General features: G+C 39.3%; 1 protein-coding gene across 1 annotated transcript in view; it reads right to left on the bottom strand.

Moving 5' to 3' along the window:
• LOC111528052 (armadillo repeat-containing protein 4) overlaps positions 1-17,329 on the bottom strand; it is a 162,718-nt gene extending 145,389 nt beyond the window's left edge. Inside the window, exons 1-2 of the mRNA XM_026448211.1 lie at positions 17,227-17,329; positions 9,781-9,928 (exon numbers count right to left, since the gene is read on the bottom strand). The gene's annotated coding sequence lies outside the window, so the exon portion shown is untranslated. The remainder of the gene's footprint in view (positions 1-9,780; positions 9,929-17,226) is intronic.
• Positions 17,330-18,376: the final 1,047 nt, after the last annotated feature.

The following is an 18,376-nucleotide window of genomic DNA, read 5'->3' as shown; positions in this document are numbered from 1 at the left end:
GCTCACATCTGTAATCCCAGCACTTTGGGAGGCCAAAGCAGGTGGATCATCTGAGGTGAAGAGTTCAAGACCAGCCTGACCAATATGGTGAAACCTCATCTCTACTAAAAATACAAAAATTAGCCAGGTGTAGTGGCATGCTCCTGTAGTTCCAGCTACTTGGGAGGCTGAGACAGGAGAATTGCTTGAACTGGGGAGGCAGAGGTTGCAGTGAGCCAAGATCGTGCCACTGCACTCCAGCCTGAGCAACAGAGTGAGACTCCATCTCAAAAAAGTAAATAAATAAAAAATAAAAAAAGACATCTGACACACTAAGAGAAAATAAATATCTGCAATTAGTATAAAAGCTACAGGATTAATCTGCATCATCAAGAATTAAAAAGACAAACAACCACACAGAAAAATAGGCAAAGGACATAATACAATGGCTATTTGACATATAAAAAAAATTGTTAACCTCACTAGTAACTAGAAATATGAAAATTCAAACAAGGTACATTTTGCCCCATGAGAATTGTCCAAAATAAAAAATAACAAAAAGACTACACATCGATGAGAATTTACAACAATGGATTCCAATCCTGTATTAACAACTATTTTTTTTTTTTTTTCACTTTAAGTTCCAGGATACATGTGCAGAACGTACAGGTTTGTTACATAGGTAAACGTGTGCCATGTGGTTTGCTGCACCTATCAACCCATCACCTAGATTTTCAGCCCCGCATGCATTAGTTGTTTGTCCTAATGCTCCCCCGTCCCCTTGGCCACCTCCCCTGACAGGCCCCGGTGTTTGTTCCCCTCTCTGCGTCCATATGTTCTCATTGTAGATGAACAGTTTCATTACCATGGGGAGATTTAAAAGTCTATCAATGCCTAGACTCCACCCTGAACCAATTCAATCAAAACTTCCAAAAATGGTACCTGGGCATCAGGGTCTTTTGTTTATTTGCTCCTTCATTTAACAGCCCTGGCTAATATCACTCTGAGGTTGAAGGTCCAAGGCTGAAAACTACTGGTATGTTACTGGTAGAGTGTAAATTGATAGTTGCTTTCTGTAAGGAACTATGAAACTTTTTTTTACATAAACTAAGTTTGTTTTGTTTATTACTCTTCATTATTTCTCTTTAAATTGAAAATTTTTTAATGGAAGTCATCTCAAACTGTAGTGTGCATATATTATTTTTCTCTTTGTTTTAAACAGCTTTATTGACATATAATTGATATAAAAAACTGCACATCTTTAATGTATATAATTTGATGAGTTTAGATATATGCATATACATCCAACACCTGTGAAATCATTACTACAATGAAAGTAATAAATGTATCCATCAGCTGAAAACATGTCCTTTGTCTCTGCCTTTCTTGTGGTAAGAACACTTCATATGAGATTTACTTCTTAAATGTTTTAAGTGCACAATATATGTTGTTAACTATAGGTACTATGTTGTACAGCAGATATCTAGAACTTATTCATCTTTCATAAATGAAATTTTATACCCAGTGAACAATTACATGAAACTGCCTTAGCTGTCACAGTTCATTCCAATCAAAAATCTTATAACTATCTTGGCATGTGTATAGAACTCCCTATTAGTGCTATGAAAAATGTAAATGTGCATTCTCTTTGACCCAAGGAATTCCATTTCAAAGAATCCATCCTATAGAAATAATGTATATATCCAAAGAATATGTAAAAATATTAGCTGCAGTATTGTTTGTAGTAACAAAAACTGATTTGAGTGACAACTTAAATGTTATCAATAAGGCAATTGTTCAATAACTTAATGATATACACCTTTAATGAAATACTATGTAGTAATTAAAAGGAATGAGGCAGATATGAAAGATCACCAAGACAGAATATTAAATACAAAAAGCAAAATGTAGAATAAGAAATAGTAGGATTTCATTTATGTATATAAATATGTATATAAACAGAGAAACATCTAGAAGGGAGCTTTCACTTTGCATGGTTTGAAGTTTCACACTGAGCATATATGAGTGTGTTATTTGTATAATATTTAAAGATTTTAAACACAGAAGGGAGTAAGGGAAACGGGAAGAATACCACGTTCTTCTGCTATGCCCTGTGTCACAGAAACATCAGCAGCCACACCAGACAGCCACACCCACCCAGGGAGCAAGAGCCGGGAAAAACCACAGCCCTCCAACAGAAATCTCAAAGGCCAGTGGACCAAAAAGGGACATGGAATTCAGTCATTTTCCTGCTACTATGCAATTTTAAATAATGATGACAATAGATCCATATAAAGATGTAAAATGAAAAATCATTTATACCAAATCTTATGCCTCTTATTCACTCCTTAACTCATATATTTAGAAATTCTTCAGCATGCAGATGCTGTAACAGGCCATGAGTGTGTGTTTTTGAAACAGAAAGCAAAGCAGCCTAGCACATTATAGAAACTGGGAACTAGCCAGTACTACTACTCTTCTCCAATCTACTTAGCTTTCTCAAATGTATTTTAGGGGAAAAGCGTATTTTAAGGAACTAAAGTAAGTGTTGCTGCAAATACATGGGGCAAGAAATTCCCTGAAAAGTTCTACTACATAAAACTGCCTTAGATATCACAGTTCATTCCAATCAAAAATCTTATAAATAACTAGATGGGTATGTGTATCGTATCATCATGCTCTAGCTGTGCTGGCTCATAGTAAACGTTCATGAATAAACACATGAGTAAATGAATGAATGAATGAATGAGTTAAAGCTTAAGGGAACTCCCCTGAGATTTTTAATATTGTCATTTTTCAGTCAGTAAGTTGATGTGGTAGCATAGAGCTAGCTAGTGGTCATATAAACTGTTAGGAGTCAGTAGCATTGTATTATCATACTGATCTAATTGTCTTTACTCTGCTTTTTCTCCACACGTATTTATTTGTGACTGCCAAGAGGCAAGGAAAGTTTAAAGCTCAAAAATGTAAATACAGATTTCCCTTTAGGAAAGATGGAGAGGAGTCTCCATTTCTTCCACAATCTCCTTTATAACAAAAATAAAAGACGACAAATTCTTTTGTGAGCAATATAAGCATACAAGTAACACACATTACCAGTAATCCAAATACTTTAAATGGATTCACTTCTTATACTACAATATTTATGAAAGCATAAATGCAGATTCTGAGTAGACTTTTTTTAGCTGACAGAAGTTAAATATGTTATGATTTCAAACAGGCAATTAAAAAAAAATAGTCACAAAAGTTGTCCTATTCGTTTGTCACTGACTTTTTTAAGAAAGTCAACCCGCATCAATGTAGCAACACATGTACTAACTTAAAGAATGTTCCTCAGGAACATGGTACTCATTTGCCTTTCTAACTACTGGAGTTGATTTGAGTGGATGAACAGTGACCATTGTTTTCCATTTTCGAAATACTCTTTTTAACAAGAATAGCTCTGCGTCATCACATTCTTTTCCATTTTTTTTTAAGTAAAAACTTAGCAAAAGAGCACAGTCTAATATGGCCTTCCAAACGTGAATACTGAGTTCCTTTATGGGAAGGGCTCCCTGTTGACTCTTACTCAAATGAAGAAATCCAAACAAGAGAAAAGACAGGAAGGTACAACGGCAAGTTCTGCAGGCCTCCTGGGTCCTGAATTTCTTGACAGTGGAACAGAACAACCAGGCAATGGGCAATAAAGATAGAAGCCTGGACTCCGTCCCAGCCCGCAGCTGCCTTCTGTGTGGCCTGGAGCAAAGAATTTCTCAGCTTTTCCACCAATGAAACAAGGATCAAACTACCTGCCACTCCATACCCAAAACTCAAGTAATGGGAAAGGAATTTAATTAACTGTAATTGATTGCAAAGCACATCAAATTCCTACAACAAAAACTCATACAACTTCCAATTACCACTCGAAAGAACTCTTTAACTAATTAAAGTGTGTGTGTGTGCGTGCGTGTGTTTAATCAGTTTATGTAAGATCATTAAGGAACTGAGCCTCACAAATGCAGTCTTTAACAAAGGTTTTCAAGTCTGAGAAATGTCCTTGCCAAGAATCCACCTCCAGAGAAGAAACCCAAAACCTGCCAGGAGAGAGCTCTGGGGTGTCCCTTCTGAAGCTGGCAGCCCAGTGGCATTTCTGATGTGAATGTCTTTGAAATGTCATTCTGGAATACAGTACTGACCGCTGCTAAGCTGGGATCCACCAGGCCTCTTCACTTTTCATGGCCTGAAAATTCTCAGTTTGTGGTTTCAGAGCAGAAGCATGGCAAGCAATTTGGCTCATGTGAAAGGTGAAATCAATGCCAGTGTTTGATGAATTTGATGATATAGAACGAACAAATTAGGTTACCCCTCACCAATCCATTGTGGGTCAGGGGAGAGGATGAATGTGTGGTAATGCCCATCCTTTCTGCCAATGTAACCCCTTTGTCACTGTCTTCTCGTCCCTTCCCATCAGATTCACTTGGCATATCACCTGCTGCTGGATTCATCTTTCCAAATCAATGCTTTCATCATCCTTTTCCCCACTCTCCCACCTGGACTCTAATCAAAATCCCAGGTGCAGAAGCTGGCTTCCCACAGGGAGGAGGTACACATGGAGAAATGGCCCTGGGAATGAGCCCTAGAGGCATCCATCATTGCAGCAAGTACTCAGGAATAAGACCGGCTGAATGAAGCACTTCAAAGTATGGGCAGATATCCAACTGTGCTTGCCAATATAACCCTTGTTGAACCTAGAGCTGGTGCCTGGATAATACGGGCATCTTACCCTCTAGTGACAGCTCTAGGAAATATCTTCAAGGGAAAGAAAGCATAGTTCTAGGCCCAGCCTCTGATATGCCTCTAAACTACCAAAAGCTGACTAACCAACCACGTTCTCGGCATTATTCTAGTCTTCTCAATGTTTTCTTGGATTTACTGATCCTATAGTGTTAAATACCATACCCACGCCACCTTTAATCCACTTTGAAATGGATTTCAACATGTTTTTGATCTTGGGTCCAGAAATTCTTTTTCATTATAACATGTATAAAATGCAAATCTACTTATAATTATGACCTTTCAATATTTTACCCCACTCTACTGAAGAATACCCATTTGCATGAATTTATAACCTATAGTACTTGTAACTAATATTAATTTCCACATTTCCAAACAAAGAAAATATCCTACATCCCTTCTCCTATTTCACAAAGGGGCTCTCCACATACCTTATTTAGAAATGAGCACGATTTCACTGAAGTGTTAGAGAGACTCATAGATTTAGTATGAAGCACAGAGACATTAACAAACCATCTCCTTTAATCGCTTGAGTTGATCAAAAGCAAGACATTTTCCTTGCAAGATTTTAAAACAATTTTGGCCAGGGAAGAAAATAATATCCATATAAAGTCAGCAAATACAGCAATCAACTAGTATGTCTACAAGAAAGACGGCAGTAACAGGAAGAGACAGGGATGCAAGAAAAGTGGGAAAGAAGTCAGCAGCAGAAGGAAGAACAGGCTCAGAGGCAGGAAGAACTGCTTTCAGGAGGCTGAGAGTGAAAACAGCAAAGCCCTGCCACTAATGAACCTCGTCCTCTCCCCTTCGCACCATCAGGGCAGAGGTGGGGAGGCGAGTCTGTGCCCATTAGGAAGATGCTGTGCAAGATGCAGCAATAAATTTGATGTGGTCTCTCTACTCAAGCAGTAGGTATTAAGGCAGACAACCTGAACCATTAGGATAGCAGAAGACAGAACGTAAATGCTTATCAGTAAAGTAGCTGAAAAGGGGGTTCATTGCTTCCTTTAGAATTAGGGTACAGCATCATCAGCTATGGGGGAGAAAAGCTGGAAGGTTGGTGAGTAAAAATATGATACATTCATTAATTTAAAAATTAAATTGTGTTCAAAAATTCCAGATGAAAAGAATATATACATATATAAAACTTGCAGGTTGAAATTAACATATGTCAAACCAAATAATGAAATGCAAACTCTATTTATGTGCCAAGATATGAGCTCATAGCTCTGGACGAAGAATAAGCTATAGTTCATTGACCTCTTTGGGTATTAATGAGCTCATTAAATCGTTTTTTTTTCCAACAATCACAGACATTACTCTACTTGGAAAATGGTAAATAGAAAGTCAGGTCAACATGAACATTTCTTAAATCTACATTTAAGCCATAATTTCATAAATTAAAATGTCAGGTGTATTTATTTTGAGATTATCTAGAGATATTCAATTTTGCATTTCATAGACTTTTAATATTGTTTTGTGTCTCCATATAAAATATTTATCTGTGTCAAAAACCTTGAAATCATTTATAGATATGCTTTTCCTTTTATTGGCTATGTGAAGAATATTTACCTGTGGGAACCATAAGAATTCCAGGCAATTTACTGTCTGGCCAAGAGTATCACATTTGCACATGATTTATTGATGAATAACTTGTGCAAATTTAAGTAGCACTTCATCAATAATGTTTTCTTTAGCTGTACTGGGACAGAAATAGTGCATCTCTTTTTGGCCTAATGCTACATGGACTTATCCTAAATAGTTGCAAAACTCAAGACAGTTATCCAGTAATTAGGCTATTATGAGAAACTCTCTTTGCCATGTTCACTGGGAGGATATTATTGAGGCTGTTCACTCTCTCACTCCATGCCTGCCCCATTAAATCCTAAGGGAGAAAATTCTTTCTGCTCTTAGCACCAGGATCAGTTATACTCATTGGCAACTGGTTTGTTTTTATTTTAAGATGCTGAGAGACTTTCCCTCCCTGTACTAACTCACTCTATTTCCCTCCTTTTATTGGTTGCTAGAGAACTGAAAGTTGAAGGCCACCTGCACAAGTCAGTTAAGCCTCCATGCCACACATTTTCTACAGTAATAATAAGCAAAAGAAATGACTATCATTGCCAACAGTTACTAAGTACTTTGTGCTAAGCACTTTACATGTGTTATATTTCATTTAACATTCTTAGTAATCCTAATATAAGAGAACTTTTATTTTTCCATCTTCACCAATGAGGAAACTGAAGCTTAGAGGGGTTAGTCAACTCACCCAAGGCCACTGAGTAAGCGGCAGAATTTCAACTCAACTGGCCTTTCCAACGTCAAAGATCATGCTTCTAATTACTCTGGTATTCTGCTTCCTGATCCATCTTTTGTTTCTGCCATTTTGACTCTTGTTTCCTTTTGCTAATGAAATAAAGATAATGGACCAGGACTCTCGGGAAAAACTCAAGACTCTCTTAATTCATCTTCTGAAAGGCTCTGTCTTGGATGGGCGTAGAGGCTCATGCCTGTAATCCCAGCACTTTGGGAGGCCAAGGCGGGAAGATTGCTTGAGGCCAGGAGTTCAAGAGCAGCCTGGGAAAAAGAAAAGGAAAGAGGAGAGGAGAGGAGAGGGGAAGGGAGGGGAGGGGAGGGGAGGGGAGGGGAGGGGAAAACAGGAGAAGGGAGAGGAAGACAGGGAAAGGGAGGAGGGGAGGAAGAAGGAAAGGAAAGGGAAAGGGGAAGGGAAAGGGGAAGGGAAAGGGGAAGGGGAAGGGGAAGGGGAAGGGAAGGGAAAAGTCAGGAAGTCTAAGCCCCAGTGGCCCTGTCTAGAGCTGCCTACCACAGAGAGAGTTGTGTTGGCAAAGTTCTCCACTGCCAGTTCTTTTTTTCTTCCCCCTAGATGACATGCTTTTTGAGAGTCTAGGAGAGGCACTCACAGGAGGCCCTGCGGTTCAGTAAAGATGCAGAGGCACTGTTGCAAGCGTGTCCTAAATGTCCCAAAGCTGGACATGGTTGCCGTGCGTGCCAGGCTGGACCGCTGTATTGAACTATGTGGTTTGTGCACAAATACTCCTGCCAAAGGGGAGTGCAGGAGCATGTGGCCTGAATCTAGCTTGTGCTCCATGCTGGTGTTTCCAAATTCCCGACAGGTTAATCTTCAAGATTCAGGAATATGCAATCAAAATTCCTAGAAATTTTCATGAGTTCCCAAAATTATATTATTCTGTATTTTTCATAACATTTCATTACATATCTTTCAATAATAATGAATGCCTATAATAATACTGAATCATTTCTATTATAATAAACATTGAATCATTTTTTGTGGTAGAGTTATGCTAAAAGTTTCAGAGGTTTTCTGTAAAAAAAACTTATGTAATAAATGCGTGATTTATTATTATGAGCCATAATATATGACATAATTATATACTGCAACAACATGTAAAAACAATGTGCACCTGATACAGAAATTTCATAATACAAAACACTAAATGAGGGAAATATTAACCCAAAATAAATGCCAATAAAAAACATTTTAAAAATTGACAGATGCCATAAAAATACTTACTATTTATAAAGTATCATGCTTAAAATGAAATTTTAAAACTCACAAAATATTAACTGTTCTGTCCAATAGTCTAGAGGTTTGTTTCATGACAATTAGTCCAGACTAAAAAAAATAATTTTCATTTTGCATTGATGTTGGTCAAATCATTAGGAGCCTGCCAAAAGGATCTCCAAGTTGAGCATTAGGGCTTGTTTCGTATAAGGTCATGTCCTTTTTGAAATATGAAAATATTATTTATTTTTTTATTTTTTTATTATTATTATTATTTTTTGAGACGGAGTTTTACTCTTATTGCCCAGGCTGGAGTACAATGGCATGAACTCGGCTCACTGCAACCTGTGCCTCCTGGGTTCAAGCGATTCTCCTGCCTTAGCATCCCCAGTAGCTGGGATTACAGGCGTGCGCCATCACATCCGGCTAATTTTTTTTTGTATTTTTAGTCAAGACAGGGTTTCACCATGTTGGCCAGGCTGGTCTCAAACTCCTGACCTCAGATGATCCACTCTCCTCGGTCTCCCAAGCTGGGATTACAGGTGTGAGCCACTGCACCCGGCCAAAATATTATTTATTTTTAATTGACAAAAAATAATTGCATATTTTTGTGGGGTACAATGTGATGTTTTGATAAATGTTTATATTGTGCAATGATTAAATCAAGCAAAGCCATTGGCAAATGCCCTTGGTTGATTTGACCAAGGACATGGAAAAGCAGAAAGAAAACATGAGTTGAGTCAAATGCTTTTCCACAAATACTTCTGGATGTCGGCTTTACACAAGGCCTAGATATCATCAATACTTGCTATCTGATGTCAGAAATGAATATTAATCTGGGTTTTGGTGAGCCATTCCCCTTGCCCTCCTGCAAATTCAAATACTTAAATATATGATGTGGGCCAATTATTACGTAAAATGTTCTCATAAATGCTATCTGACTTGAGAGAAATGAAAATGGACCAATCCACACTATAAGCACCCACAATGTCTCAGAAACCATGCTATGTTTCAAGTGTGTTTTATTAAACACTTTATAATAGTCCTGTAGTACAGGTATATTAATTTTATTTCATGGGTTGAGAAAATTAGGGCTCAAAACTGTAACATTTCAACAGCTACGTTACTAGTAAGTGAAACAGCCTGGAGTTTAACCAAAGTCCAGCTTTAAAAATCCGTGTTATTTCTTCCACACCATACTACAAATCATCAAATGGCAGCAAGTCACAGTGTCAGTTGTTTACCATGCGCACTCCCCAGCCAGGAGAGAGGGTTGGTACCAAGTAGCCTGGTTGCTCCATGAGGATGAATCTTGCATCCTCAGGGTAATAAGACTTTGCCCTGCACACCCTTAGATAAAACAACAGGAATGCTTACTACTCTTATTTGAAAGAAACATAAAGTAAACTTGGAAGCAGCATATACATCTTTGGGAAAGTATTTTAAACGAACGTTGTAAACATACTACCATAGGCCTTTCTTACCTTTAAATATTTCACCAGCTTCTGAATTTGCCAATATTCTGATGGCAAATCTGCACTTGCTTCCTGACGATGGTCAGGTGGCTCTTCATCTTCCTCACTTTCTGAGGAGCTATCACTAATAATTTCCTCTATCTTTTCTGCACTCTTTCTAAAAACAATAACAACATACATACACATGTAAGCTACAGTGTGGAGATGGTTATAATCACATTTAGGCAACATGGGCACAAGCAATGGATCAGATACCAACACCTTCTGAGTTCTAGTAAATCTCTATTAAGATCTACATGAGGCCAGGTTCAGTGGCTCATGCCTATAATCCCAGTGCTTTGGGAGGCTGAGGTGGGAGGATTACTTGAGGCCAAGAGTTCAACACCAGCCCGGACAACATAGCAAGGCTCTGTCTCTACCAAAAAAAAAAAAAAAAAAAAACCTTAATTAGCCAGACATGGTGGTGCGTGCCTGTAATCCCAGCTGCTCAGGAGGCTTGACGCTGGAGGATCACTTGAGCCCAGGAGTTTCAGCTGCAGTAAACCATTATTACATTATCATACCACTGCACTCCAGCCTGGGAGACAGAGTGAGACCTTGTCTCAAAAAAAAATAAAATAAAAATAAAAATAAGAAGGAACTGCGGGCGATGAATAAACCTGTCTCTATCGCAGGTGCAATTGCTCTGGGTAAAATAATCATAATAAAGAAAATAGAAATAAACAAGGGTATTCAGTGAATGTCCTAAGGCTGTGCTTTTCAATAAGACTGCCACTCATTGCATATGGTCATCTATATTTACAGATATTTGAACTTATTTATTTAACTAAAATTAAAGAAAATTAAAAATCCAGTTCTCCAGTCACACTAGGCACATTTCAAGTGCTCAGTGGCTCACGTGCCTTGTGGTTACCACACTGGACAGTTCAGATATTGACTATTTCTATTATTCCAGTAAGTTCAACTGGGCAGTGTCGCAAGGCCCTAAAGTGAAAGAGTCTCTGTCACCCAGGAGAGTCAGTATTCAGCACAGCCCCCTGTAATGTCTACACTGAAGTACTTGCAAGGGCACAAGGTGGCAAAGAACAGCAATGACATGAACATAATCAGGTTCAGGACCAAAGAGTCAACCATCAACTCTGAGAGGCATCACTATGCAAGGTGTTGAGTTCCACAGAAGTATACCACATTCTGTGGTTGGATGCACGGACAACAGTATTACAAGAGCCTTCTGGAATCCAATATAGGCCCCACGTCCCTGCAGAGGTCCCTCGTGCACATGCACAGTCATCACACCAGCTTGTCTCCACCTCCCACCGCCGGATGACAGGTTACTGCCACTGGGTCACCAAAGCCACAATGATGTCTCAGGAACTGCTCATCCATCACTCACACGTGGAGAGGTGGTGATCCCCGGATATTTATCCTGATATTGTTTCCCACACATTCCTCATCTCACAGGACAGAAGCAAACCTTTAAATCTTCTAGCTAATTTTAATATTAAATAATATCAACAGCAGCTACCAGTTTTGTCTATTTTGTCCTAGGTACTTCTATTTTTTTGAAACGGGATCTCGCTCTGTTACCCAGGCTGGAGTACAGATCTTGGCTCACTGCAACCTCCGCCTCCCAGGTTCAAGTCATTCTCCTGCCTCAGCCTCCTGAGTAGCTGGGCTTACAGGCACGTGCCACCACATCTGGCTAATTTTTGTATTTTTAGTAGTGACAGGGTTTTCACCATGTTGGCCAGGCTGGTCTCGAACTCTTGACCTCATGATCCTCCCATCTCAGCCTCCCAAAGTGCTAGGATTATAGGCGTGAGCCACTGCACCCGGCCTGTCCCAGGCACTTTATATTCATTGTTTCTAAACTTCACAACCCCCTTGCTAAGCAGGCTCTATTCTTCCCATTCTACAAGCAAGGAAACATCAGAGAAATTAAGAGGAGAAAAAAAATCATTCATTTTGAAGGATCCAGAATTACTTAAAATATGACTCTTGCCAATCACATATTAAGGTGTCCTTAAATATCAAAGTCAACAGTGAATGACCATTATAGATCACACAAGTCCACAATACTTTTCCTCTCACTCTGAAATCCAAAAAGCTCTGAAAACTATTTTCCCCCCACTGGACTTAACTTGCTGCTAAGGCCTTAGATGAACTGATACTAGACTATTTATGGTGTTTATTCATCTCATCAGTGTGAATATTCATGTTTCACTACAGAAATACTCATGTTTTTGATTATAGGGTATTGGCTCACACTCCAATAGAGGTTATCATAATATACGTTACATAAATTTCATCACCCTTTTTTAAAGTGAGTTTTTCAGAACCCCATGCATTTGGCCACGAGAGTTCAGGAGAACAGACCGTGGGTTAAATGTCTCATTTGAATTCTCTCAACAATCTATGAGGTTGTCATTACTCTCATTATAGAGAAAACAAGTTAAAAATAATTTGGGCCGGGCGTGGTGGCTCACATCTGTAATCCCAGCACTTTGGGAGGCTGAGGTGAGTGGATTGCTTGAGGTCGGGAGTTTGAGACCAGCCTAGCCAACATGGTGAAACCCTGTCTCTACTAAAAATACAAAAATTAGCTGGGTGTGGTGGCATGCGCCTCTTGTCCAGTTACTCGGGAGGCTGAGGTAGGAGAATCACTTGAACCTGGAAGGCGGAGGTTGCAGTGAGGCAAGATCATGCTACTGCACTCCAGCCTGGATGACAGAGCAAGACTCTGTAATGATAATAATAATAATAATAATTTGAACAAAACTCCATGGTTAGTGAAGTGGCCGTGCTAAAACAAATAGTTGTAATGGGAGCTGTTCATCTTGGTTCCTAGAGGAGCTGGGGTAGTCATTTAACTTACTTGTGCCTCGGTTTCCTCACCTGCAAATTGGGGATGATAATAGCAATTAGTATGTAAAAAGCTTATAACAATGCCTGGCACAGAGAGAGTGTGAAATATGTGTTAGATAGTTCTGTATTATCATGCATATTCATTCACCAAACATTCACGGAGGGCCTGTTAGCTGCCAGGTACCAAGTAAATGCTATTGAAGAATGCTGTCTTTCAGTATCTTTCTTAAACTCCAAGGAAAAGTTGTGGTTTTGTTTTTGAAGATCTGATCTGTTTTCATCTTAGGGCCCACATAAATTAAGTAACTGGTTAGGTTTTTGTCTTTACCTCGATCTTCAGCAAGAACAGAATCAAATCTGTGGTCTATGAGTAATTATGTAAGTTCCCATTATTTTGTAGCTCAGTACCTTGTCCACTTTGGTCACCATCAGAAAATTTTTATTTCTGTGTTTTCTTGTATTGTCTTAGTAAGTTCCATGAAGGCAAGGACCATTTCTGTCTTTCATACTGTCTCCCCTAGCACAAGGAAGGCACTCAATAAATATTTGCTAGAAGAATTAATAAATTAAAGCGGGTATGAATAAGTGAATGAACAAATGAATTCATTCTAGGTTAAGATTTTGGAAGAAGGGTATTTCTGGTGGTAATTCCAGGAAGTGGCAGTAGCAGCAGCTTGATGGAGAGGAGGTAACAGTCAGTGAGACTGAAACCAGGGAGTGCGTAGGCCAAGATTTGGTACTGGTCTTCCTCTTGGGGTTTCAGGTTTTTCAAATGATGATGGGACATAGGATGAAAGTGATAGTAAGTCAATGTCAAAATTGTCAGTAAACATGGATCCATAGAAAACAGCAACCAGGAAAGACAGAGGGTTACATCAGCCTCATAGGAAAGGAAGTCTAATCTGAAGAGTAAGGTAGTTTGAAGCAATAAGGAGGAGATTTCTACCTATGGTCCCCATGCCCTGTGTACAGTTACACAGGGCCTGGGAAAAGAAGATCTGAAGGAGAATCGCTGCTGTCATGGAAAAGTTTCAATAAATGCAAGAAGGAGACAGTGGAGGCTTTGGTGCATAGGGTGAGGGTATAAGGAAATTCATTTCCTTGTAGTATGGGGGGGTCAAGGAAAAAATGTAGAAGAAAGAGCAAAATGGAAGAATGATTCATTTGGGATACTGCAGAGCAAAACAGGGATGAGAGTCCAGGAGGAAACAGGACTCATTCGGGTTTGCATTTAGAGTGGTATCCATGGGTAAGAGGAACCCAAGAATCCTGCCAGCCACCCTCTGGAGTAGTGTATTCATTCTGGGTTCCCATTAATCTTTAGAAAATGTATCTGGGTCCCCAGTAATCCATAAAAGGGTTATTGACACCCTACACAGCGCAAACCTGGAGTGAAATCAACCAGGGCTGAAAACGGGCCATCTGCAGATGTTTAACTTGGATTTACAAAAATAGAATTAGTGGAATCACGATCATTGTGCTCTAATTATAAAAAGACTTATGAGAAAGTACACTTTATTCCTCATCGCTCTAGAAGTTTCTAACTCAACATTAAGCTCATGGGCAAGGACTAGTCCATTTAAGCCTTCATGCTCATATCTAAGTCATTCTCATTTTCTTTGTTTCTCTCCCTTCTCTGCTGTCACCAACTCCCAGTGGGTTCTCGTGCATAAAAGTCTTTTCTAGTCTATTCCATTTTGGAGCATAGGAAGAGGATGGACAATTTTTTAAATTTTATTAATTTGTAAGATTCCATGATTCTCTTAATTTCTTACAGGTTTTTTGGCACAGAAAACCAATTTTTGCACTTCCAAAAGCCAATTTGTGTGTAAAACACTATGATTATGCTCTCTGGACCATGGAACGGGGAAAGCCTGAATTGAAGCATCTGTTCCCATTTAATGAGACACCAGAGTGAAGTTTCTAATAGATCAGGTCTATTCAAGAAGTGACTTAAACTTAACTCAAAGATTCCAGATTGAAGCATATAGTAGAATAAGCCTAAATTATTGGGAAAAGCCTAAATTTACCTTTCCTTAGCCTAACAAGCTCCTGGAGTTGAGGGCAGAGTGAATTAGGTCCACCCAGTCACTCCACAATCCCATTTTACAAAGCAGCACCCCAAAGAAAAGCTGTCTCTTTTTTTTCCCAATTGATGAATCCTTTGATAGCTAAATTTAAAGTACTTTTCCTATTTGATATGATTTCTTCCAATCCTGTCCCATGGCAACTGCATAGTCAGGAGGTAAAAAGAAGCAAACGTCAATGTTGAATTGATCTACAAACTGCACCTTAAGAAATACTTCTCTACCACAGAATTCTATCCACTTAGGCAAGATTAGACACAAGGAAATTTCATTTTTATCATTGAGTAATAGCTGTTGCTTGGATACATTACAACTTTACCTTATCTATTACCCTAAGCTCTCTAGCTCACTAAAAATTGAAATACTTTTGGCCCAGTATCTATTTCAGGAAAGATGAAGTAGATATACTTTTACCTATTTCCCCCACCAAGTACAACTAAAAATCTGGATGTTGTAAATAAAACAAACATAAAGTGACTCTGAAAGGTAGAGAAAAAGAAGAGGACTACCTAGGGATCTGAAGACCTGTGGTTCAACACAGTAGTGCATTCCCTGGATTTTCTTTTTCTCATTCATCCTAGACTGGGTACTAGAAAAGGCAGCAAAGCAGAAACTCCAGGAGGTGCAGGCAAATAAAGGACCTAAGAAAGTCCTGCTCTGTCTAATTCAAAGGGTCAGAAAAGGAAAGCCTAATAAGACAGAAAATGTTTAGACAACAAATGATCTATGTCAGTCAAGACCACAGATAACAGCATGGTCCAAGTCTACCTCTTACAGCAAAGGCCAAGTGAAGAGCCTAGGGTTCCACCTTTATCAGACTGTAAGAAAGCATTGCAATCCACCTGCTGGGGTGGCCTCAGAGAAGGCCTGACAGAGAGTCAGATGCTCACTTCCTCGTGATAAAAATGAAGTCACTCCCCGAACTGTGATGTCAGTAGAGCCCACTGACAAAGTAACCAAGGACTCCCCCGTCACACTGTTCAGCTGATATCAGCAGAAGCATAGGTGGAGCATGAACTCCCACTACCCTCCAGAAATAATGAGGACTCCTTTGCCTGACCCTCCAGGCATCAATGAAGGCCTATGGGAAAATCTGCCATTTCAATTCCTCACCAGCCTGGAGAAGCAACACATACTTCATCCTGCCAATATGGGGGCAGAGAAGGCCTTCTAAAATATAAGATTTAGGCCAGTGCAGTGGCTCATATCTGTAATCCCAGCACTTTGGGAGGCTGAGGCAGGCAGATCACTTGAGGTCAGGAGTTCAAGATCAGCCTGGCCAACAAGGCAACCCTGTATCGACTAAAAATAAAAAAAATAGCTGGATGTGGTAGTGCACTCCTGTAACCACAACTACTCAGGAGGCTGAGGCAGAAGAACTGCTTAAACTCGGGAGGTGGAGGTTGCAGTGAACCGAGATTGCACTACTGCACTCCAGCCTGGGTGACAGACAAGACTCTGTCTCAAATAAATAAATCAATAATTTAAATAAGATCCAGAGTCTCATAATAACCAAAATGTCTACATTTCAACTGAAAATTATTTGTCATACCAAGAATGAAGAAGATCTCATCTTAAATGAGAAAAGACAATTTAAAAATGCCAATATCAAGGTGATGAAGATGTATGAATTATCTGACAAAGATATGAAAGCCTCACCATCATAACAATATTTTAACAAGCAATATGAACATGTTTGAAACAAATGAAAAAATAGAAAGTCTCAGCAAAGAAACAGAAGATAGAAAAGAAAAACCAAACGGAAATTTTGGAACTAAAAATCATAAGTGAAATTAAAAACTCACTGAATGAAATTAGCAGAAGGATAGGAGAGAAGAAAAAATAAATGAACTTGAAGATGGAACAACAGAATTGGCTCAATCTGAACAACCTAGAGAAAAATGTAACTGAAAAAAACAATGAACGCAGCCTCAAGGACCTATGAGATTGTAACAAAAGTGCTAATATCCACCACTCTGAAGCTAATAGAAGTGGCTGACTCTTATTTTCCAGACATGTCACCTTTTTTGTCAAACTGAAAATGAAATAAGAAGTTTACTAGTTGGCCTCATATTTAATTTTTAATTGTTTTCATTAGCAATAACTTACACCACTTCAAAATCGGCAGTCATTTGTGATCAGCAAAGGGAGGCTCAGACAGATGACATAACTTTGCCAGGACATGATTGTTCAGAGGCCAGACATCAGTTAGGAGCCCAGTGTTCCTAAACTTAGTTCACTGCTCTTTGCATTAAACACATTTCTTTTCCCACAGTCAACTAATACTAGTAAATCACTGTATTTCGGGTAACTCTGCATTAGAAGAATATCTTGAAAAAGTATTTAAAGAAATCCGGTGTGACCACTTTTACTAACATTTCTAGTAACCGTCAGTGTAAACATCTTGGGACCCTAACAGTAAGAATGGCATTAATTTGCATGCTCAATAGCCCACTGTGTGAGGGTGGCTTTAGGGAACTTGTCATGCTGACCAGAAACATACCGAAGTAATTGTGCTCTTCCGTGTGAAACAGATGGTCTTGATTTTTCAAGTCTTCCTGTGCGTTTGTCCTCTTGGATTTCTTTTGCTGAGCCTTTGCTTCTAAAAAATATGCACAAATATATTAGCTTTAACGCTTTTTGCTAATTAATAAAAAATAAAAGATGGCAATGTAGACATATACTCCATTATTTCCATGTGCTCAAATGATGTGTGTTCCTGACAGATGTGTGATTCTGACACTTGGAGTTGTCTCTTTCACTCTTTCAGCACAGCCCTATATTTTACATACCAAAGAAACTTTCTGTCCAGCACCTAGGAACAGGTCTTCACAGACTGCCACTGTTGGTATGAATCCTGCACCGAATGCCTTCTACTCTAGGTACGTATCACCCCCAATTATAGTTGTCTATTTTCTTATCTTCCCTACTCAACATTGCAACAGGGCTTGCGCCTGGTTTTCCAGGTATTCGCAGGCTTTGCATAGTCCTTGGCATTCTGTGTCCTCCCTTCAATACCTGCTAAGGAATCTCATGCTTGAAAGAGTAAGCATATGGAAAAAGCAGTATTTTAAAACTCATTTGCCAGTTAACAGAGTTGCCCATGCATTTTTCATTTTCACATTGATTCTTTCAAACAGAGGCACAAAAGTCAAACACCCCCAAATTGATGAGACTCAATCAGAGGAACTAGTGTCTCCCCTCTCCACAGGACTCCGTTCTTCAAACAGCTCTCTGGGTTTGCTTCCAAAACACAATCACCCTGTGGTTCTCAGAATCCCTGCAGGAGAAGGTGCCCATGTGATCAACCAGGAGCCAGTTCTTAACCCAAAACTGGGACAACATAGAATATCACTTATAGGCCACGACTTGTAAACTATTTGTTAAATTTGAAAAAGTGGGCAGGGTGCAGTGGCTCACACCTGTAATCCCAGCATTTTGGGAGGCCAAAGTGGGTGGATTACTTGAGCTCAGGAGTTCGAGACTAGCCTGGCCAACATGGCAAAACCCCATCTCTACTAAAAATATAAAAATTAACCAGGCATGGTGTCACACACCTGTAATCCCAGCTACTCGGGAGGCTGAGGCAAGGGAATCGCTTGAACCTGGGAGTCGGAGGCTGCAGTGGCACAAACTTGACTCACTGCAACCTC

Source organism: Piliocolobus tephrosceles, chromosome 9 (assembly GCF_002776525.5).
Source record: "Piliocolobus tephrosceles isolate RC106 chromosome 9, ASM277652v3, whole genome shotgun sequence".
Classification (NCBI taxonomy): domain Eukaryota; kingdom Metazoa; phylum Chordata; class Mammalia; order Primates; family Cercopithecidae; genus Piliocolobus; species Piliocolobus tephrosceles.
This window is presented reverse-complemented; position numbering and strand designations above follow the sequence as displayed.